Raw genomic sequence first — 23991 nt, 5'->3', positions numbered from 1 at the left:
CATTCTCCTTTTTATATATATAAAAACTCTGGGGGGTCAAGGGTGGCAAATATTATGAAAAGGCACTTGTTATTACATGGACTACAATACAATTATTCCTGAAAGTGTAATTTGGGTTGAAATGCAGCTGAACAAACCTGAGGGGTCTGTGAGGGTGGAAGGAGACAGGGACAAGGTGGACAAAAGGCAGTAAGCTGATTGGCCGTCGACTGTCCTCTTAGGCTCCTCTCCCTCTGGGGTCCCGCCCTCGATGCCAAAGGACACTCCGGAGGGCGCGGAGCGGGAGAACCGGGAGAACAGTATCCCTCCTATCCCCTTCCATATACTGTTACCTATACTGGCCGCTCCTACACAGAGAGCGAAGACGGAAAGACAGAGAGAGAGTTAGACACAGAGAGAGAGGGAGGGAGAGAGCAAGACACACAGAGAGAGGGAGGGAGAGACATTAATTTCAGACAGGGTGAAGTTAACCCTAGACTCTAGACATCCAGGTTACCTCCCCGGCTCCGGCTTAACAGGTTTGTAAGTAATAGAAATCAGTTTGGCATAGAGGAACTACGTCACTACCTTATCCGCTTGAATAAAATACTAAATAGTATCTAGCAAGATGAAGAGATTATCTTTTAATGAGTGCAACTAACTTCACTAAAACCAAAAAAGCTTTTCCCTGACAAATTTGGTTTCCAATCGCGACGTTCTGGCATGTCTGCCTCGTGATTTGTTGGGAGAGTTGTCTCTCGGAAGAGGATCTACCCTCTTTTGCTTATGAAAGTTGCCAAGAGTCCGTCATTGAAACCAGACCTTAATCTGTTGCCTAGGGTGGAGTTTTGGAGACTAACCCAGTAGTACGGCTCTGGTCTTTACATGCTCTCTCCACAAGACAGCAGTGTTGCCTATGTCATAAATTATCCGACAGGTGGGTCTGTGAGGGAAATGCTATTGAGTGAGTCCAATAATAGATGACAACTCCATCACAAGAGGCTGAGCACATGCTGATGTACTTTTGAATCTGCTTTGTCTGCTCATGACATGTTGTGCTGTCTACAAATATCTGCTGTACAAATGATTGACTGTAAAATCTATGGGAACCTGCTGTTTAATTCTATCCCTTCTAGCTTTGGACCACCTCGAGTGTGAATCTGCATCATGTACACAGGTAATGAAGGCACTCATATTCAATTATTTAAGTTAATAATAATGTGCAAAAAGGTTCTATACAGAGAATCAACCAGAGGACTGACAGACGTACCCAGAATGCTGGCCTTGCCCATGCTGGCGATAGACTCTCCGTAGTATTTCCTGGCTAGGACAGGGGAAGTGAAGGGGCTGGGGATGCTCTCTGTGTCTGACGTCGGGTCCTTCTGTGGATTGATGAAGGTTGGCCGGATCTCATCGTATGGCGGGGGTCTACAGCACTACACCTGGGAGAAGAAAAATACCTGTCACTGTCCGTACAGAAAGTAGGAGTTTCAGCAGTTTGTGTGTAATATACAGATTCACCTTGGGAGAATGAATGATATCTTACCAGTGTATCTGTGCAGGTCCAATGTTGCTGTAATGTTTAAGGATGAGGGGCTCCAGTCTGTAAGCCTGCAGCAAGGACAAACCAGTCACAGTCAGTCTAGCACCTTGTCTTTCCTCTGGTCAGGAAAAAACCCTGGGTCTAATCATCCTTTAAGGGACATTTTTATGTTTGTGCTATTCTTATAACGAATTTCTGTGTTCCATTCATGTGCTGTTCTAAGTAATTAATTTACAGTGCCTTGCGAAAGTATTCGCTCCCCTTGAACTTTGCGACCTTTTGCCACATTCAGGCTTCAAACATAAAGATATAAAACTGTATTTTTTTGTGAAGAATCAACAACAAGTGGGACACAATCATGAAGTGGAACAACATTTATTGGATATTTCAAACTTTTTTAACAAATCAAAAACTGAAAAATTGGGCGTGCAAAATTATTCAGCCCCTTTACTTTCAGTGCAGCAAACTCTCTCCAGAAGTTCAGTGAGGATCTCTGAATGATCCAATGTTGACCTAAATGACTAATGATGATAAATACAATCCACCTGTGTGTAATCAAGTCTCCGTATGAATGCACCTGCACTGTGATAGTCTCAGAGGTCCGTTAAAAGCGCAGAGAGCATCATGAAGAACAAGGAACACACCAGGCAGGTCCGAGATACTGTTGTGAATAAGTTTAAAGCCGGATTTGGATACAAAAATATTTCCCAAGCTTTAAACATCCCAAGGAGCACTGTGCAAGCGATAATATTGAAATGGAAGGAGTATCAGACCACTGCAAATCTACCAAGACCTGGCCGTCCCTCTAAACTTTCAGCTCATACAAGGAGAAGACTGATCAGAGATGCAGCCAAGAGGCCCATGATCACTCTGGATGAACTGCAGAGATCTACAGCTGAGGTGGGAGACTCTGTCCATAGGACAACAATCAGTCGTATATTGCACAAATCTGGCCTTTATGGAAGAGTGGCAAGAAGAAAGCCATTTCTTTAAGATATCCATAAAAAGTGTTGTTTAAAGTTTGCCACAAGCCACCTGGGAGACACACCAAACATGTGGAAGAAGCTCCTCTGGTCAGATGAAACCAAAATTGAACTTTTTGGCAACAATGCAAAACGTTATGTTTGGCGTAAAAGCAACACAGCTCATCACCCTGAACACACCATCCCCACTGTCAAACATGGTGGTGGCAGCATCAAGGTTTGGGCCTGCTTTTCTTCAGCAGGGACAGGGAAGATGGTTAAAATTGATGGGAAGATGGATGGAGCCAAATACAGGACCATTCTGGAAGAAAACCTGATGGAGTCTGCAAAAGACCTGAGACTGGGCTGGAGATTTGTCTTCCAACAAGACAATGATCCAAAACATAAAGCAAAATCTACAATGGAATGGTTCAAAAATAAACATATCCAGGTGTTAGAATGGCCAAGTCAAAGTCCAGACCTGAATCCAATCGAGAATCTGTGGAAAGAACTGAAAACTGCTGTTCACAAATGCTCTCCATCCAACATCACTGAGCTCGAGCTGTTTTGCAAGGAGGAATGGGAAAAAATTTCAGTCTCTCGATGTGCAAAACTGATAGAGACATACCCCAAGCGACTTACAGCTGTAATCGCAGCAAAAGGTGGCGCTACAAAGTATTAACTTAAGGGGGCTGAATAATTTTGCACGCCCAATTTTTCAGTTTTTGATTTGTTAAAAAAGTTTGAAATATCCAATAAATGTCGTTCCACTTCATGATTGTGTCCCACTTGTTGTTGATTCTTCACAAAAAAATACAGTTTTATATCTTTATGTTTGAAGCCTGAAATGTGGCAAAAGGTCGCAAAGTTCAAGGGGGCCGAAGACTTTCGCAAGGCACTGTATGTATTCTTGCAAGTGGCAGACTGTACAAATCCTCACTATCAGTAGCTGCGATTTGGCAGTACGCCCAGATCTTGTTTTGAGAACGAACGAAAGTTCTCAGTTTCAAGGTCTCAGCTTAGAGAGGAGAAGCCTCGTGAGGTGTTGGTCTGTCACATGTTATGAACCAGAATTGGTCGTCACATGTTATGAACCAGTATTGGTCGGTCACATGTTATGAACCAGTATTGGTCGGTCACATGTTATGAACCAGTATTGGTCGGTCACACGGATGAAACAAAACGGTAATGATTCATTATTCTAAATCATGCAGATATAACTTGTCTGTGTATAGCTGTATATAAAGACAACTGCTGAGACTGCCCCAGGCAGAGCTCCTGATTGACGTGTACAGTGGCGCATTGAGTTGGTTGGAACCTCTTCAGCACGCTGACAATAAACTGAATGATTAATTTAAGATTTGATATCGAGTGTCCCTGTGTGTTAATTTTCCCAACAATCCTTAAGATGATAAAGGCTCTTAGATAAGCATGAAGGAGCTGTGAGGTAAGGGGAATGGCACGGCTAGAGAGAGACAGACAAAAAAACAAAGTCATTCAGCTCTCCAGGACTGTAAAGAATAGTGTGTGTGTTTGTCTGTCTCTGTGTCTCACCACGGGGTCTGTGGGGTGGAAGACGTTGAAGAGCCTCTGGCAGATGCAGCGAGGCAGAATGTGGTCCTGTTCTCCACTGTTCCCTGGTCTAATCCCTCTCAGGGCCAGGAACACCACCAGGGGAGAGCCCATACAGAAGGATTCTCCACCTGGGGAAGAGGAGGAAACAGACACCATCTTTCCTTCAGTAATTTGCTTAGTCATCTTGTTACTTTCTGCCATTATCACCCTGGATCCTGTGTCCCGGGTTGAAGGTATTGCTTTTGAGCAGTTAGCAGTGTACCTTAAATTTCAGAGCAGGGGGTGCTAGCGGATGATCTTCCAGCTCTAGTAACCTGAGAAGTAGAGAGTGAGTTTCAGTAATACTGTTAGTATTCAGACTGCTAACAAAATACCTACACCACTCACACCCCACTCCTTCCTACACACACACTACCTAACTGTCTGTAGAAACAGTTTAGGTGGCCATCTCAACTGTGACAAAGAGACAAACCACACACTCCCCACTACCTACCACCCTGCCTACCGGTTCCTAGTGAGCTACAGCTGCTCCAGCAGGCGTCTCTCCTCGTAGGAGACCCATCTCAGGTCCAGCTCCTCCTCCAGCTCCTGGTGCTCCTGCAAACAGAACCTCACCAGGTCCCAGCCTGTCATGATGTCAAAGGTGATCACGCAGCCCAGGGAGTGCGACACGATGGACACCTTGCCCCTCTTCTCCTCAAACTCAGGGTTCCTGGAGCAGAACAGGGTGTAGATTCGGTTCAGCTCTGACGTCAGGCCCCTGGTGATCTGGAGATGAAGGGTGGTATCAATTAGCCAGGGCCAATACGGTTGTCAAGTGAGATGAAGACTTAAACCCAATGTGTGTGTGTTTCAGTCTCACCTTGTCCCTGTACAAGGGACTGGTGTAGTACATAATGTTCATGGCACTGCTGTTGAGCAGGTCTCTCAGTCCTCGTACCTTGTCTGGTGTGATGGAGTCCACCGTATCTACAGATTCACACGATTCAACCATCAATAAAATATACAAATATATGTCTGACTGTGGATAGTTTTTATGAGTAAGCCTTTGTTAATCCTCTATACTTCTACAGATCTATTTGTATTCAGATCAACCTTCCATTCACTTGGCTGAAACAGTTAAGGCCTAAGACTTGTATAGATGTTGAATACTCAGTACTGTATGTGCATTGTAGACAGAATAGGAAATTAAAGGGCGTAGGAGACAGGACAGGAGTAGGGCAGAGGACAGCACACGGAACTCCATGTGAGAGATGTAGCCTATCCGTCTGGCTTGTGGTTCCACAAGTGTGACCTAAATTCAGCATGCCATCACAAGGTGGGTGTCACCTCCTGGAAGCTAGTGGACGACAGCAGCTGCTCTCTCAGCTCAATTGGGATCAAGGACACACTGCGCACGAGCAAACACACCCCTTACCCCCATCCAGTGCCAGTTTGGAGCGCCACTCCACAGGCAGGAAGTTCACATACTCCTCTGTGTGCTCTGAAAAGTGCTTATCCTCCATCTTCCTTACTTGGCCTGGACATACAGACACAGATGACAAAGACGACACACACACAGACAGTTTAATTGCTATGTGCGTAAGAATAGTTTCTTGCTGTTCGGTCTTGAAAATGGTCTTATTCTCTGGATAGCCTTTAATCTACGTGTCCTAAAGCTCTAAAAACAGAGACAAACAGGGCATCAACCTAACATCACATTTCATTGCAAGTAATCATCCTCGCAGCAGGCTACCAGACGATACCTCATTACCGCTGGGTGAATGAATGAATGAATGGCTTTACAATGTGGTCCATACACTGTCTACTAGTCTACCCCTCTCCAAGTCAACCAGGGAATCCTTTGTGCCTTGTGTTTGCTCTGCCTTTCACTTAATGACTGTGTTTGAGAGGGATGACGTGTGTCCATTTCACCACTCACTGACGCAGTCCATTTACTCTCAATGGCTGCTAGCAGGCTACGTTAGTGTACTATGTTAGATACACAAACAATGGGAGAGTGGCTGCTGTTGACATAACAGGGACGACCTGGGAGTGACATCGGCCTTAGGTGAACTGGTCTGTGACTCTGCCTGTCACTAATGCAGTCTTTCATGCAGTCTTTCTGGTGGGCTTCTATGCACCTGTATAGTAGGCGTTTATGCTAAAGAGGCTAGCAGGATAACCTAGCGTGGGCTAGCACAGTTTATCTCAAGTGGCTAATTGGTGAATGGGGTCACTGTACTGGCTTTAATGGTCTTAACGCAAACCCCCTCTAACACATGAGGAGGATCATACAGAGAGGCTGTCCTTACTGCCCTGCCACTCAGAACAAGCAGCCATTATTATTAGTGGAGAGGTGAGAGGTATGGAAGGAGAGATATGGAAGGAGAGGTATGGAAGGAGAGGTGAGAGAAGAGGTATGGAAGGAGAGGTGAGAGGAGAGGTATGGAAGGAGAGGTGAGAGGAGAGGTATGGAAGGAGAGGTAAGAGGAGATGTATGGAATGAGAGGTATGGAAGGAGAGATCTGGAAGGAGAGAAATCAACTTTGATTTGATTTGATTTCCAGAGGCAGTTTGGAACTCAGTTTGGAGCAGACGGCATGATTTTTACACGTTCTGTGAGCTTATGTGGCCTACCCTGAGCTTGTGTGGCCTACCCTGAGCTTGTGTGGCCTGCCCTGATGAAGACAGCTTGGCTGTCGAAATGTTGGTAATACAATTTTTGCATCTGAGCTCCTAGAGTGTGAAACTCTCTTTTATTTTATTTTCAAGCTTGTGTGGCCTACCACTTCGCAGCTGAGCCGTTGTTGCTCCTAGATGTTTCCACTTCACAATAACAGCACTTACAGTTGACCGGGGCAGCTCTAGCAGGGCAGAAATTTGACAAACTGACTTGTTGGAGGTGGCTTCCTATGACGGTGCCACGTTGATAGTCACTGAGGTCTTCAGTACAGGCCACTCGACTGCCAATGTTTTCCCATGGAGATTGTAAGGCTGTGTACTCGATTTTATACACCTGTCAGCAATAGGTGTGGCTGAAATAGCCTAATCCACTAATTTGAATGGATGTCCACATACTTCTGACCATGTAGTGTATCTATTAGCTATGTAAAGGTTCACCAAACCCACGGTTTGGTACGTATTGAGGTTTTGGGGGGGGTCACGGTTCAGTTTCAGGACAGTGGAAACTGGTCTGCGACCATGTGGGAGTTTGGAGGTCGTTAATATCACTTAGGCGCATTCATGGGATTTGAACTTGTTGAGAAACACTGATTGGCTAATGGCCAACAAGTTGTGTCAATCACAAACTAGAAGTACAGATATCATGCTTGTAAACAATTTCCAGAGTTTAAAAAATACATTCATAGATTGCTTTTTTAAATAATGTTTTGTTGATGCATTTAACTGTCGACAAAAGCTGTTAAGAGGCCATTTCATTAGTAGGCGATGTCAGAGGTCAGCATATGGAAGAAGTGGGTGATAGAGGAGTTTCCCACTAGTTTTAACCAGTTTGAGGCCAGTTCAAGTGGATTTTTCCCAGTCGTATGTGGTAAATTCCCACTTTCCACCTGGTTACGAACGCACCATGACACTGCCTCCTTCAGTGACAGATGCGGACTCTCATAAAGGGTGTGTGTCTGTGGCACGGTACATCTCCCACTCAGTGAAATGTGACGGGCTGTCACTGTGAAATAAGCGCAACACACTCCAGCCGACGCTTGGCATTGCACATGGTGGCCAATTAATTAAAAACTTTGACTTTGGTTTACTTAGAATAGAGCAGGTACTACCTGTTTGCTGAAATGGGTGCAAGAGGGAAGTTCATAACGTGTCTTAAGCACTTTCACAAGGTGCTAAAACCCCCTATTCTCAACCATTTAGAATGGCCGCATATCCGCAGCTATAAACCAAAAATATAAAGCATAGCCTACCTATCGCTCTTGTAATTTCTTTGGCCCGGTCAGAATCAGCTACCAAGGGCTGCTTGAATGCAGAGGGGAGACAATGTGTTGTTTCTTTGTGTTTCCGTCTTACTCTGATGGTAGGAATACTGGGGTGATGACGTAAATGGGTCAACATGTTTGAGGTGCTGGCAGCTGCATAGTCTATTCTCGTTGAGCAACATACTATTAAAAATTAAAAATGTTGGTATTTGTTTCATTGGTCCATTGTTGACATGGCCTCAAAATGTTTTGCTTGTGAGTAATTACGTTTTCAGGATACTGTATGTAACTTTCAAAATACAGAAATCATCCCTGTATGATGCTGCGTTTTACATCATATACGCGGCATCATTTGATGCAAACAGCATCATACGGGGATGATTTCTGTATTTTGAAAGTTAAATATCTTGAAAACGTCATTGCTGACAAGCAAAAACATTTGGGACCATGTTAAATGTGCAACCAGAGGGGAAAAAATAAAATAAAAAAATAACTCTGGACCACCTTTACTCCACACACAGAGACGCATACAAAGCTCTCCCTAGCCCTCCATTTGATAAATCTGACCTCGTGAATTCTGCTTACAAGAAAAAATTAAAGCAGGAAGCAACAGTGACTCGATCAATAGAAAAGTGGTCAGTTGAAGCAGATGCTAAGCTACAGGAATGTTTTGTTGCACAGACTGGAATATGTTCCGGGTTTCCTCCGATGGCATTGAGGAGTACACCACATCAGTCATTGGCTTCATCAATAAGTACATCGATGACATCGCCCCCACAGTGACTGTACATACATGCCCCAACCAGAAGCCATGGGTTACAGGCAACATTCGCACTGAGCTAAAGGCTAGAGCTTCTGCTTTACAGGAGCGGGATCAGAACCCGGAAGCTTATAAGAAATCCCGCTTAGCCCTTCGACGAACCATCAATACAGGACTAAGATTGAATCGTCCTACACCAGCTCTGATGCTCGTTGGATGTGGCAGGGCTTGCAAACCATTACAGACTACAAAGGGAAGCACAACCGAGAGCTGCCCAGTGACACGAGCCTACCAGACGAGCTAAACTACAATGCTCACTTCGAGACAAATAACACAAACATGCATGAGAGCCCCAGCTGTTCTGGAAAACTCTGTGATCACGCTCTCCACAGCCGATGTGAGTAAGACCTTTAAACAGGTCAACATTCACAAGGCCGCAGGGCAGATGGATTATCAGGGTGTGTTTTGCGAGCATGCACTGACCAACTGGCAAGTGTCTTCACTGACATTTTCAATCTCTCCCTGTCCGAGTCTGTAATAACATGTTTTAAGCAGATCACCATAGTCCCTGTGCCCAAGAACACCAAGGTAACATGCCTAAATGAAAACTGACCCGTAGCACTCACGTTTTTAACCATGAAGTGCTTTGAAAGGCTGGTCATGGCTCACATCACATCACACCATTATCCCAGAAACCCTAGACCCACTCCAATTAGCATACCACCCCAACAGATCCACAGATGATGCAATCTGTATTGCCCTCCACACTGCCCTTTCCCACCTGGACAAAAGGAACACCTATGTGAGAATTCTGTTCATTGACTACAGCTCAGCGTTCAACACTATAGTTCCCACAAACATCATCGATAAGTTAAGGATCCTGGGACTAAACACCTCCCTCTGAAACTGGATCCTGGACTTCCTGAAGGACCGCCCCCAGGTGGTAAGGATAGGTAACAACACATCTAACATGCTGATCCTCAACCCAGGGGCCCCTCAGGGGTGTGTGCTCAGTCCCCTCCGGTACTCCTTGTTCACTCATGACCGCATGGCCAGGCACGACTCCAACACCATCATGAAGTTTGCCGATGACACAAAAGTGGTAGGCCTGATCACCGACAACGACGAGACAGCCTATAGGGACCTGGCCGTGTGGTGCCCTGAAAACAACCTCTCCCTCAATGTGATCAAGACAAAGGAGATGATTGTGGACTACAGGAAAAAGAGGACTGAGCACACCCCCATTCTCATCGACGGGGCTGCAGTGGAGCAGGTTGTGAGCTTCAAGTTCCTTGGTGTCCATATCACCAACAAACTAACATGGTCCAAGCACACCAAGACAGTTGTGAAGAGGCCACTGAAAAGATTTGGCATGGGTCCTCAGATCCTCAAAAGGTTCTACAGCTGCACCATCGAGAGCATCACTGCCTGGTATGGCAACTGCTCGGCCTCCGACCGCAAGGCACTACAGAGGGTAGTGGGTACGGCCCAGTACATCACTGGGGCAAAGCTTCCTGCCATCCAGGACCTCTATACCAGGCGGTGTCAGAGGAAGGCCCTAAAAATTGTCAAAGACTCCAGCCACACTAGTCACAGACTGTTCTCTCTGCTACCGAACGGCAAGCAGTACCAGAGCACAAAGTCTAGGTCCAAGAGGCATCTAAACAGATTCTACCCCCAAACCATAAGACTACTGAACATCTAATCAAATGGATACCGAGACCCATTTGCATTCATGTTACTTGTACTTCTTATTTTTATTTCTTATTTAAAACTGCATTGTTGGTTAGGGGCTCGTAAGTAAACATTCCACTGTAAGGTGTATTCAGCGCATGTGACTAATACATTTTGATTTCAATTGCTGAGGTAGTCACCTGGAATACATCTCAAATAGCAGGTACCTTGCTAAAAGTTAATTTGTGGAATTTCTTTCTTTCTTAATGCGTTTGAGCCAATCAGTTGTGTTGCGACAATGGTAGGGGGCGTTTACAGAAGATAGCCCAATTTGGTAAAAGATCAAGTCAATATTATGGCAAGAACAGCTGAAACAAGCAAAGCTAATCAACAGTCCATCATTAAGACATGGTCAGTCAATCCAGTACATTTCAAGAACTTTGAAAGTTTCTTCAAGTGCAGTCGCAAAAAACATCAAGTGCTATGAGGAAACTGGTTCTCATAAGGACCCCCACAGGAATGGAAGTCCCAGATTTACCTCTGCTGCAGAGAATAAGTTCATTAGAGTGACCAGCCTCAGAAATTGCAGGCCAAATAAGTGCTTCAGAGTTCAAGTAAAAGACACATGTCACGCCCTGACCTTAGTTATCTTTGTTTTCTTTATTATTTGCTTAGGTCAGGGTGTGACAAGGGTGGTTTGTTTAGTTTTTGTATTGTCTAGGGGGTTTTGTATGTCTAGGGGTTTTTGCTAGTCTAGGTGTTTATATGTCTATGGTAGCCATATTCCTTGGTTATTTTGTGGGTTGTTATTCTATGTTTAGTTGCCTGTTCTGCACTAGCCATATTGCTTCACGGTTTGTTTTGTTGTTCTGTTCAGTGTTCTCTCTTTATTAAATAGTTATGCTCGCTCACCACGCTGCGCCTTGGTCTCCTCTTTATGACGACCGTGACAACACATCTCAACATCAACTGTTCAGAGGAGAACAAAGTCGTCACTAATAAAAGGAAACCAATAATAAGAAGAGACTTGCTAATAAGAAGCAATGGACATTAGAAAGGTGGAAATGTGTCCTTTGGTCTGGAGTCCAATTTGGAGATTTTTGGTTCCAACCGCCATGTCTTTGTGAGACGCGGTGTGGGTCAACGGATGATCTCTGCATGTGTATTTTCCACAGTAAAGCACAGAGGAGGAGGTGTTATGGTGCTTTGCTGGTGACATGGTCTGCGATTTACTTAGAATTCAAGGCACACTTAACCAGCATGGCTACCACAGCATTCTGCAGCGACACACCATCCCATCTGGTTTGGGCTTAGTGGGACTATCATTTGTTTTTCTACAGGACACTGACCCAACACACCACCAGGCTGTGTAAGGGCTATTTGACCAATAAATAGAGTGCTGGAGTGCTGCATGAGTCGGACCACAGAGTGAAGGAAAAGCAGCCAACAAGTGCTCAGCATGTGGGAACTCCTTCAAGACTGTTGGAAAAGCATTCCAGGTGGAGCTGGTTGAGAGAATGCCAAGAGTGTGCAAAGCTGTCATCAAGGTAAAGGGTGGCTACTTTGAAGACTCAAATATAAAATATACTTGGATTTGTTTAACAGTTTTTTGGTTACTAAACTCAGCAAAAAAATAAAAGTCCTCTCACTGTCAACTGCATTTATTTTCAGCAAACTTAACGTGTAAATATTTGTGTGAACATAAGATTCAACATCTGAGACATAAACTGAACAAGTTCCACCGACATGTGACCAACAGAAAATGAATAATATGTCCCTAAACTAAGGGGGGGGGGTTCAAAATCAAAAGTAATAATGCAGTATCTGCATTATGTACTGCAGTGCATCTTCTCCTCATGGACTGTACCAGATTTGCTAGTTCTTGCTGTGAGATGTTACCCCACTCTTCCACCAAGGCACCTGCAAGTTCCCGGACATTTCTGTGGGGGAATGGCCCTAGCCTCACCCTCCGATCCAACAGGTCCCAGATGTGCCTCAATGGGATTGAGATCCAGGCTCTTCGCTGGCCATGACAGAACACTGACATTCCTGTCTTGCAGGAAATCATGCACAGAACGAGCAGTATGGCTGGTGGCATTGTCATGCTGGAGGTTCATGTCAGGATGAGCCTGCAGGAAGGGTTCCACATGAGGGAGGAGGATGTCTCCCCTGTAACACACAGCGTTGAGATTGCCTGCAATGACAACAAGCTCAGTCCGATGATGCTGTGACACACTGCCCCAGACCATGACGGACCCTCCACCTCCAGAGTACAGGCCTCGTGTAACGCTCATTCCTTCAACGATAACCGCAAATCCGACCATCACGCCTGGTGAGACAAACCCGCGACTCGTCAGTAAAGAGCACTTTTTGCCAGTCCTGTCTGGTCCAGCGACGGTGGGTTTGTGCCCATAGCCGACGTTGTTGCCGGTGATGTCTGGTGAGGACTCGCCTTGCAACAGGCCTCCAATCCCTCAGTCCAGCCTCTCTCCGCCTATTGCGGACAGCCCTGAGCACTGATGGAGGCATTGCGCGTTCCTTGTGTAACTCGGGCAGTTGTTGTTGCCATCCTGTACCTGTCCCGCAGATGTGATGTTCGGATGTACCGATCCTGTGCAGGTGTTGTTACGCGTGGTTACGCGCCACTGCGAGGACAATCAGCTGCCCGTCATGTCTCCCTGTAGCGCTGTCTTAGGCGTCTCACAGTACGGACATTACAATTTATTGCCCTGGCCACATCACAGTCCTCATGCTTCCTTGCAGCATGCCTAAGGCACGTTCACGCAGATGAGCAGGGACCCTGGGCATCTTTCTTTTGGTGTTTTTCAGAGTCAGTAGTAGTTTTTATAACTGTGACCTTAATTGCCTACCATCTGTAAGCTGTTAGTGTCTCAACGACAGTTCCACAGGTGCATGTTCATTAATTGTTTATGGTTCATTGAACAAGCATGGAAACAGTGTTGAAACCCTTTACAATGAAGATCTGTGAGGTTATTTGGATTTTTACGAATTGTCTTCGAAAGACCGGGTCCTGAAAAAGTGGCATTTCTTTTTTGTTTTACTTTACATGATTCCATATACATTTTAATGAGGCTGTAACTTAACAAAATGTGGAAAAAGTCAAAGTGTCTGAATACTTTCGGAATGCACAGTATTTGGAAAGTATTCAGACCCCGTGACTTTTTTCCGGGGACAGACAGAGACAGAAACACACACACACGCGTGCACTCACATGCCAGTGTTCTTGATGATGCGTCCCATGTCCATCTTCTATCCAATGTCGTGGACCACGAAGACAATGTGTGTGGTCTGGGGTGGCTTGTCCTTCAGTGAGGCCTCCTCCACGTAGCCTCGGTGGAGCCGCGTACCACTGCTGGAGGCTGGGGGGTGGCGTGGGAGGGGAAATGGTCAGGAAAATCAGAGGCTCCCAACAGTAGGCGGCACATTGCCCAGATTTTGCCCAATTGATGAATGTTTCCCTAATTGCCTTGAATCATAATTACCCTGATTTAAGGAAAGCCTCAAATCATGAGAAACATTCAATTTCACCCCCTGCCACAATGAATTGACCGAACATATACTAGGACAGTGTTAAGGAGTCCAGGGCAAAGGGTGATGAACATCGTAGATCATCCTATATTTGAAAGGAACATTGGGGTGACCGTTTACGTGGGGCTGTTTACGTGGGACACTGTGTGTGTGGCCCTGTTCAGAGCTTTCCTTGCTAACACTTGCTAACACACTAAGCCAACGGGTTTTTCTGCTTGCCATCTGGCCAGCACAGCACTAAGGATATTTCCAGCGACCGTGGGTTTGTGTGTCATTCAGAGGAGATTGAGGTAACTCCTGCCAGATCCACCTCTTAATCTTCAACTTTGGATGGAAATATGGAGCTTCTCCAATCCGGTCTCATCTCCACAAGTGGCCTAGGAGGTTGTGTCTAGCTAAGGGTTTACTGGTATTGGGGTGGGGAAGGGGGGCTTCAACAGTAGAGTGGTCAGTCAGCAGTGACCTCTAACCTTTGGAGAAGCCCAGTTTCTGGGTGACGGTGCGGGCGATCTTGGAGGTGGTGGTATTGCTGTAGAGGTAGACCTCGTCCACACTGTGCCAGTCCACGTGGGTACGACTCAACTTCAGACTATGGACAGCTGCAGAGGGAGGGAGGGCAGAATAGTGGAAGGAAAGAGGGAGGATTGGGGAAAGGAGGGAATGATGGAGGAACGAGAGAGGTTGGAAGGGATGGAGAAAGAGGGAAGCATTCGAGGAAGATGGAATGAGAAGAGAGAGCAAGCAGAAAAAGGAGGTGAGGAAAGATGAATGAATGACGGGGTAGAGAGAAAATACACTCATCAAAAGGGTGATTACAAAGTCCTAATTTTGCATTCAACTCAACAAGGAGAAAGTTTGGTCTAGTCTAACGGTCGATCAAATAATGACTAGTGCATTGATTTGCGGAGAGTTACTAGAGAACCAGAAAATAACATATTGAAGAAGCACACAGGTTCACAGAGTCTGCATATTTCAACGATTACCCGCCCATGTATTCCTTGAGTGTCATTGACTGTGTACAATAGACAATGTGAGATACTACAGTACCACACAGTGGGGCTCCATGGTAAGCCCCAATCTCCTATTTGGATGGGCTACACTGAGGCTGTGCAGAACATATCCTTGACAGAGGACTATATTAGATTCCAGCCTTATTATCTTAGTGGGCACACAACAACAGGGCAAGTAAGAGTGGACATATGGCATGTATAGTCTAAACAGGGGGAGCGGAATTGGAAGCGGTTAGCTGAAAACAAGAAGGATAAATTAAACCAGTTGATTGGGGTGAGCCGGTCACATTGAGGTTTGAATGACACTTCAGACAATGTACAGTACGTGAAGAGGTGACTTATTTTGACACACCAGTCACCGGACCGAACCCTGCGGTGCTCACAGCCAATCAGGAGCGAATAGAAGGACAGTGTTAAGGAGTCCAGGGCAAAGGGATTCAAAGGAGAGGTGGACGTTAGGGGGACTTTCCCAGTGACCTGTACTTGTGTAGGCCTCATCCTTGATGTGTCCTAACAGGGAAGAAAAAGACAGAGAAAGAGGATTAAAGGAGCAAGAGAAATGTGAGACATCAAAGCTTCCTCTGTTTGATTTTCTTCTTTGACTGCCGCCTTTACATTGTGTCAGGCTGGGAAGGAGAGACAGAGAGAGAGGGAAAGAGGGAAAGAAAAAGAGAAAGACAGAGAGATAAATAAAGACAGAGAGAGACACAGACAGAGTGTGAGTGACGAGGGGGGCCACTTAGCATGAGTGTCACGCCGGTATCACTGCCTCTCCAGAGCGTTCGCTTCCTCAGATCGTGTCCAGATAGCTCGTTAGTGCTCAGCAAACACTTAGCAGGTGTTCAGCAAACTCAACTAATGCACAGTCAGCTCCGTCCGATCTACAGAGCAGAGGTGACCAAAGTCTGAAATCACCTCTTCTTCCTCTTTCTCTCCATCCTACCACCTCCTAATAGGAGGCATCTGAGGATGGAGTTTCAGAACCAGAAGGGGGACTAGAAGTGTTTCTGTGACAGTCACACGGTGGAGGAGTAAAGCAGGGCCGTCCAGTTCTAATTTCATCCGCGGGGTGAGGACTGAGGAACAGTCATGGGTACTCCGGTTGATCAGTTTCCATTCAGGGCCGCTCCTGATGAGGGGAAAGTGATTCAGATCCAAAATGACAATGGAATGACAAGCAGAGGCTCAGGAGTTAACCAATGAAGAAGCTGTGTTATAGGTAGTAGTTTCCAGGTAACCCATCAGGGATAAGAGAGGAGGGATGTGTAGAAGGGATGGAACTGAATCCCAAACAAGCATCAGTAAAAAGAAAAATCCATCCAGTCGATGGTCACGAGAATCGATTGCATTGGAACACCTGAGGGTAAAGATATTTCAGCATTGCAAAACTTTTCACCAGGTTAGAGTAGCACATTTTCCTTTGAAATCACTTGGGGTAACAAGCATGCTACACAACAAGTATCACCAAGGTTGGGATCAATTCCACTTTCTAATTTAAAATGGAATTGACAAAGGTGGTGGCGGAGGCGGGCAGCAGGGATATAATGATCTGGGGAGTACAGTAGGGAAAGACAGAACCTTACCACTTACACCTACTGAGTCCACCCGAAAACAGGATGTCTTTAGGAGGCAGGAGGTACTCAATAGTACCCACTAGCCAGCCATCATATAAATAAGTCATGGCTGACTGGGTGGGGAATGGAAAAGGTGCTCATGTTTCCAAATGAGATGGGAAATGATGGGAAATGTTTTACAATGCAGCCCAGACCAGGGCAAAGCACACCAGATGATCTAGCAGTCAAACACAGAGAGCTTAAGAAGTTTACATGGGAGGCTTCCCAACTACTCCCCGGAGAGCCAGGGAGGAAGAGGGAAAAGAAGAAAGAGTTGTAGATAGATTTAGAGACAGTGTGAGAGACCAACAGCTAGAACTAGAGTGAGAGAGAATGACAGTCAGAAAGAGAGCGAGAAAGACAGCCTGTTTGTACCTGAGGTAGGGAATTATGCCACTAAACTAGGGCAAAAGTGGTATTAAAATGGTGCTATTGTTAGGATGCTACTCTACTCTCAACTTTAAATGGCATGGGAGAGTTACAGTTTGACAATTATGCACAAGGCCTAACTATGGCCTGCCAAACATAGCTATGTTCCTAGCCTTGTAGAGCCACATAGGGAGTACACTACTCTGTGTTAGTTCACTACGGTTGCGTTCATTAGGAACAAAAACAGCAGAGAACATTTTGTGCCAACTGAATGCAACCCATGTCTTTCCAGGTTACCGGACTGTAACTTACTGCATGTGGATATTTTATTTATTTATTTCACCTTTATTTAACCAGGTAGGCAAGTTGAGAACAAGTTCTCATTTACAATTGCGACCTGGCCAAGATAAAGCAAAGCAGTTTGACACATACAACAACACAGAGTTACACATGGAGTAAAACAAACATACAGTCAATAATACAGTAGAAAAAAATGTCTACGTACCTGCTGGAGCGCGTGCTACAGGTGGGTGCTGCCATGGTGACCAGCGAGCTGAGATAAGGGGGGACTTTACCTAGCAGGGTCTTGTAGATGACCTGGAGCCAGTGGGTTTGGCGACGAGTAAGAAGCGAGGGCCTGCCAACGAGAGCATGCAGGTCTATATTATTATTATTAGGTCTATATTATATTAGGTATGTATTCGGGCTAGTTTAACTGAACTCTGCAGACAGTGCAGAGACGCTTATTGCCAGAGATCGAGGAGCTGTTATTCCATCCATAGAGGCAATGTTGGACCTTTGAGTGCAGACTGCAGTCTATGGGGGCCCGAATGGCGACTCTGTTGCCTCTAAACAAGAGTTTTTTTCATTGTCTGTGATCACGCCACTACAGGGAAGGAGAGACGGAGAAGGGGAGGATTTTTGGAGAGATAGCTTATTAAACTCAGATCCATAGTTTTCCTATGTGGATTTGGAGAGCCTGGAAGGATGTTACTAGCTAACTGACACTCCACCTACTTAGCTGTACCTCCACTAACAGACAGACCGGAGCAAGATCCTCCAGAAGTCCAGAAAGCAGCTGCAGCAGTAATTGTGACAAACTCTGCTTCACAGAAAGGGGGAAATTCTAAGACTAAGCCCAGTTTAAACTAAAGGAGTGAGGAGGAGTCTAATCTAGATCTAATTCTTCTAGAGCGGGTTGGGATGTCTCACTGGGCTTTAAACGAAGATCTAGTTCAATCGAAACCTAAGATCTAGAGGGAGGATGGAGTATAGCAGATATGTAGGTATATAGTAATTTAGGGCATAAAAAAAGGCTGGCGTTACAGTACCTGATAAGCGCTTGCGCTTGCGACATTTAGTTGTAGCATTCGGCTGAAATCCACTCCATTTGAAAAGAAGGGGGGAGGTAGAAAGGGGGCAGGTGGGAGAGAACTAACAACCAAGAGACAGTGAGTGATGGACATGACGATGGTGTTTTGTCAGAAATGGCTACCTACTGCCATCACTGTGACACTGGGGGCATTTGTCAAGCAGCACCGCTATCAGGTAACCACGCTGGGATTTGTATGTACAGTACATTAGCCGTTGGGTTATCAGCTGAAAATGTCACATTTAGTTTTTAATAGGAAATAGTTTAGAACCGTACAGCCTAACCATTAATACATTATTTTTTTTATGTTTACCCCCTTTTTCGTGGTATCCAATTGTTAGTAGTTACTATCTTGTCTCATCACTACAACTCCTGTACGGGCTCGGGAGAGATGAAGGTCAAGAGCCATGCGTCCTCCAAAACACAACCCAACCCAACCCAACCCAACCAAGCCGCACTGCTTCTTAACACAGCGCGCATCCAACCCGGAAGCCAGCCGCACCAATGAGCGACCTGGTCAGCGTGCACTGCGCCCGTCCCGCCACAGGAGTCGCTAGTGCGCGATCAGACAAGGATATCCCTACCGGCCAAACCCTCCCTAACCCGGACGACGCTTGGCCAATTGTGCGCCGTCCCATGGACCACCCGGTTGCGGCCGGCTGCGACAGAGCCTGGGCTCAAACCCAGAGTCTCTGGTTGCACAGCTAGCACTGCTCAGCTAGCGCAGCTAGTACTGCCACCACTGTGGTCTAAGACATCGCCACAGCTAGCACTGCCACCACTGTGGTCTAAGACATCGCCACAGCTAGTACTGCCACCACTTTGGTCGAAGACATCACCACAGCTAGCACTGCTCAGCTAGCGCAGCTAGTACTGCCACCACTGTGGTCTAAGACACCGCCACAGCTAGCACTGCCACCACTGTGGCCTAAGACATCGCCACAGCTAGCACTGCATCGCCTTAGACCACTGCGCCACCTGGGAGCTTGGTTCAACTGATAGGCAAAGTAGTTCATTTGAATAAAACCTGTTCTTACTGTATGTCTACACATGGTTCTTCATTGTTGTGACATAATTAACGTGGCAATATTCGCTTTTAGACACAATCTTGAGCTGAAAGTGACCATTGAAACCCAACTGCAGCGCTACTTGACACATGCCAGAGAAGACGGGATAACACCTGAATCATACTCAACATATACAAACTTTATTATTGTTTTTCTGTCTTCAGGCTACTCAGTGTGGACTACATTACAATGTGCTGGAATGAACAGATATGTTTTTAAATCTTTTATACAAAACAGAGAATCACTGTTTGCCTTATACCAAATGGCTGGTCAATGGAGGCTATGTGACAATAATATACAACATAACATGTTAAGAGTGATACAGGGATATATTGTCATTCATTAGGGATCCCCATTAGCTGTTGCCATGGCAGTAGCTACACGTTAAGGCACTTACATTACACATAAAACAGTACATCATAACATTATTACACCACTGCGCATCTACAAAAGGAAATGTATAATACCGCCATACAACAATATTACAATGTACGTGTGTGTGTGTGTGCTAGCATGTGTGTAAGTGTGACGTTTCCCATCCGTTATATAAGTATGCATGTCTGTACCTTGGTGTGTCTCTTCACAGTGCCCGCTGTTCCATAAGATGTTTATTTTCATCTTTTTATCTGATTCTACTGCTTACATCGGCTACCTGATGTGGAATAGAGTTCCATGTAGTCATGGCTCTATGTAGCACTGTGTGCCTCCCATAGTCTGTTCTGGACTTGGGGACTGTGAAGAGCATGTCTTGTGGAGTATCTTGTCAGACAGGTCAGGTACAAATTGCAAAACAACTTTCTTACATCACCTTTAAAGTATGCACCTGATTTCTTCTTGGAGAGTTAAAGGGAAAAAGCCCGACTTAACAGCTTAATATTTCAAGAGGAAATCCTAATTATCCCAAAGTGAGTGGGCTTCCTTCAGAGAGCAGTTTTGTAGAACTAGCCTGTCTTACAGCTTTCTTTTTCCTTTGCTCATGTTTTCCCCAAAAAACAGATTGTCTTCCAGGTGGACTGAGGAGCTAAGTTATTTAAGTGTCAGAAAGACTTCAGGGAAGGATATCCATTACTCAGAAAAAAGAAGAGAAACATTTCTGAGAACCCTAAAGGAAGTTGCCCTCTAATATTTACTAAAAGGAAAGCAACGGCTCTCTCCCTCTCCCACACACACTGGCCATAAAGTAACCCCTCCTCTCTCTCTCTCGCGCTCTCAAACAACACTCAGTAAACCAACTCTGCTCTCTCTCTCACACACACACCTTTCCCTAACATTACATGACATACGTTGATTTCCCGCACAATAACAACCTGACGACTGCTATCAAGTAACCAGGGTTTCATCCAGAGACATGTCCTCCCGTTAGACCAGTGTGTCAGACTTGCTGTCATCATATAGCCTGTCTGTAGTCAGCGGATAGCCTGAGACTCAGACCAGACCAGTGCAGTGACCAGGACATTGGGACTCAGTCCCGTTCTAAAAGCACCATTCACCCCTGTCACGCTGACTCATATCACATGACCTAGGCCTCGGCCTCACCCTGCAGCAGAGTTCTGTTTGTGGACCCTACTGTTGGAAGGGAGTAAGTTGCCTGAGCTGACTGAGCTGGAGGCTGGGTTTGTATTTAAGGACAGTTAGTCAAAACAAGGGTGTTCATATTAAACCTGAGCTGGGAGCTCAGCTGGCCATAAAGGTATGATGCTGTGCTGTGAAGGCTTTCATATTTCACAATTACTCACAGCTATAAATAGGTCAATCAAGACTATCCAGATGTAATCAAGTTGTCAAGGGTGAGTTGTGTAGGGAGAGAGGAATAGAGAGAGCGAGCACTGTACTACCATATGGCCACCCTCTGAGGGTCTGGTGACAGACACATGAATCAGCTGCTCCATCTGGGACCACATCAATACAACAGTTTCACAATAGGCTTTATATCCTGCTTATGATTAATACTAACACAGCATTAATACATCTGACTTATTTTCTGCCCTATCATAGGCTATGCTTGGGTTCAGAGGTTCAATGCTGTATATTTCTAGATGTTGACAGTTGCATTTGATATGACAGTGCTACGAAGTACAAGAGATTGCATTTTGACGTGGTCTGCTCGGCGCTTGGTATGGCCTAAATATTGAATGTAGGTCCATTGGTGGAGTGGAATGGCATGGCATTCCAACTGACATATTAGATCAGAGCTTGTCTGCTCCGCTTGGAGCTTTGGATTTAATTGTCCAGGGGAAAGAGCAGCACTGCAGATGCAACACTGCAAATGTACTGCACTTTCATTAAACTATGTTTGACAACTTGAGTCTGACAACCTTATGATTACATTTTGTATTGTTTATTTTGAATGGTAGCCCTTCTAGTTATTGAATGCGTATGGTCAATGTACATGTCATAGTGTGCCATGATGAATGTCCTGTGGTGTAGGCTAGAGCTGTGACATGACATTATGTGGTGTTATGACCTGTGTGTGTTGACACATGACCCTTTGTGTCTGTGGGGCTTTGCTTTGCTCTGGCCCTCCATGAGCCTGACAGACTGGAATACTCCCCATCGTCATGAGCCCTGGCCCAGCCCCTAGCCGGCCCACAGGCAAATAGCTCTCCTGCCTCAAACACACCCTCATGATACTCTCACATAGGCTTTACACACAGTCCCTTCACACACTCACATTTCTCTGTTGCCATCATCAGCAACCGCTCCAAAAACACATGCAGGCAGATAGCCACAGTACACACACATTCTCACTATATTGTTCCATACACAGCACAGTGAGCACACAGTCTCCCTTAGTGACACACAGGCAGGGCATGTTTAAACAGGTCTTCCAAATCCTGAAAGGGGAGCTATGAGGGCCATCTTGCTATTAACACCCCCCTGCTCCATAGTTGGTGTATTCACAGTGAGAGGGTCAGGCTCAATGGACTTTTCACTGGAGGTGCCATTTCAGTCACACTGGCGCTAACTGACGGTTTCTGTACAACAAATATTGTCAGTGATACTTTGTACATTATTTTTTCCTCAATCCTCAAGCCAGACTGGCTGTTACTGACTCTTTTTCATGTGACCTAGCCTATCACCAGCTTCAGTAGCTGCTGAAATCATCATTAAACCCTCCACAGTACAGCTGTCATGCGGGTCGCCATCTGTGGCCAACTGTCAATTGATCATGGCTAGGAGGGATCCAGCTTTTGTCAAATTAACATCAGATAATGACTTTTCAAAGCAGGTTAGGATAATTAGGTTAAGGTTAGGAAAAGGGTTAGTCTTAGCTAAAATAAAATACAAATCTAACTTTTGACATTCATTTGACAACAGCTGGATCCCTTTCTAGCCATGACCCTGTCAATTTTCCTCCTCAAATTAGGCAGCGATGGCAGCCATTAACTGCAAAGAAAGTGGCAAACTGTCACTGTCACTCTTGGCCAAAGAAGCCTGATGAGGAATGAGGAACCTTTCAATGTATTTTCCCCCTCCATTTTTAATACCAATGAACAGTGGCTGAATATCTCTATGAAATGACATGTCATTCCACATCCTCTCCCCCTGTTTGACTGAGACAGCAGCAGCAGCAGTAACCTAGGGCAGGAGAGGACTCCACTCACACAGGTCATCCTGCCTGTATTATGATCAACCCATGCCTACATAACATGCCTGCAATGCATGCCCCACCATATGCTTTCTGCTCCATTCGTCTTAGATGGCTGCTGGGGCTTCAGGGCCAGAGAGGCAGGGAAGGAAACAGGGAGGAGAAGGGAGAGGAATGTTGAGAGAAAGAGGGAAAGGGTGATGAGTTAGAGAGAAAGAGGGGGGGGGGTGAGAGAGAAAGACAGAGTCTGGAGGGAGAATGATGGGAAGAGGAGTGAAGGAGAGCGAAAGAGGGGGAGAGCGAGAGAGTGCTGCAGTATTTTCAAAGCACAGCTTGCTCGGTGTTGTGTACTGTGCTAAAGTGGCTCAAGGTGCTTTACAACAGTGTGTGAAGCCCGGAGTGTTCGCATTATAAAGGAAGCACACTAAAAATGCGGCTCAAACGGATGATAATGAATATTAAGATGTAAGGCTTTTAAGATGCAATCATTATTTAGTATATATCAGCATGGACACTAATAACAAGATTGTCAGTCTTCAACAATGTTCAGTGTAGCATAGCAAAAACTAAGAGAAGTTCAGTAAGCTATAATAGACTTCACTACACAGGGTATTAACCGGCTTTTTCAGAACGTGTTAACAGTTTGAAGTGTCAATCTCGAGAAGAGTGAATCCTCGTATGAATGAATCCATCCAACTGATTTGGTGAAGTGAGTAGTGTCGTATTCTCTCAGAAGAGGTGACTTAGAACGGAAAGGATGTGGGATGTGCTTCCAGAGGGGGATTTGGAAAGGGCTGGGTTGTTGGTAGTTACGTGAAGGTGACACAACCCTTGGCATAACCCTGGAACCCATTTCAAACACTCAGTCTGTGATTTGATTAGGATGTGTGTCCTCTGTGCGTGTGTAGATTGCTGTAAGTCTACAGATGACACTATTTACGGTCCCCCATAGCTCCTAAAGGGTGAGAAGAGACTGTCCTTGAATGAATGAACAGAGTGTACT

General features: G+C 45.5%; 1 pseudogene across 1 annotated transcript in view; it reads right to left on the bottom strand.

The window, feature by feature from the left end:
* Window positions 1–23991, bottom strand: part of LOC110504214 (phospholipase DDHD1-like) — a 62953-nt pseudogene that overhangs the window by 957 nt on the left and 38005 nt on the right. The window contains exons 3-14 of the transcript XR_016491552.1: window positions 16762–16769; window positions 15348–15488; window positions 14439–14790; window positions 13638–13799; window positions 5477–5572; window positions 4922–5028; window positions 4565–4827; window positions 4315–4373; window positions 4039–4187; window positions 1526–1590; window positions 1250–1421; window positions 138–347 (exon numbers count right to left, since the gene is read on the bottom strand). The product of XR_016491552.1 is annotated as a phospholipase DDHD1-like (transcript). The remainder of the gene's footprint in view (window positions 1–137; window positions 348–1249; window positions 1422–1525; window positions 1591–4038; window positions 4188–4314; window positions 4374–4564; window positions 4828–4921; window positions 5029–5476; window positions 5573–13637; window positions 13800–14438; window positions 14791–15347; window positions 15489–16761; window positions 16770–23991) is intronic.

The sequence above is a fragment of the Oncorhynchus mykiss genome, chromosome 25 (genome assembly GCF_057628025.1).
Source record: "Oncorhynchus mykiss isolate SJ-2025 chromosome 25, ASM5762802v1, whole genome shotgun sequence".
NCBI lineage: Eukaryota > Metazoa > Chordata > Actinopteri > Salmoniformes > Salmonidae > Oncorhynchus > Oncorhynchus mykiss.
This window is presented reverse-complemented; position numbering and strand designations above follow the sequence as displayed.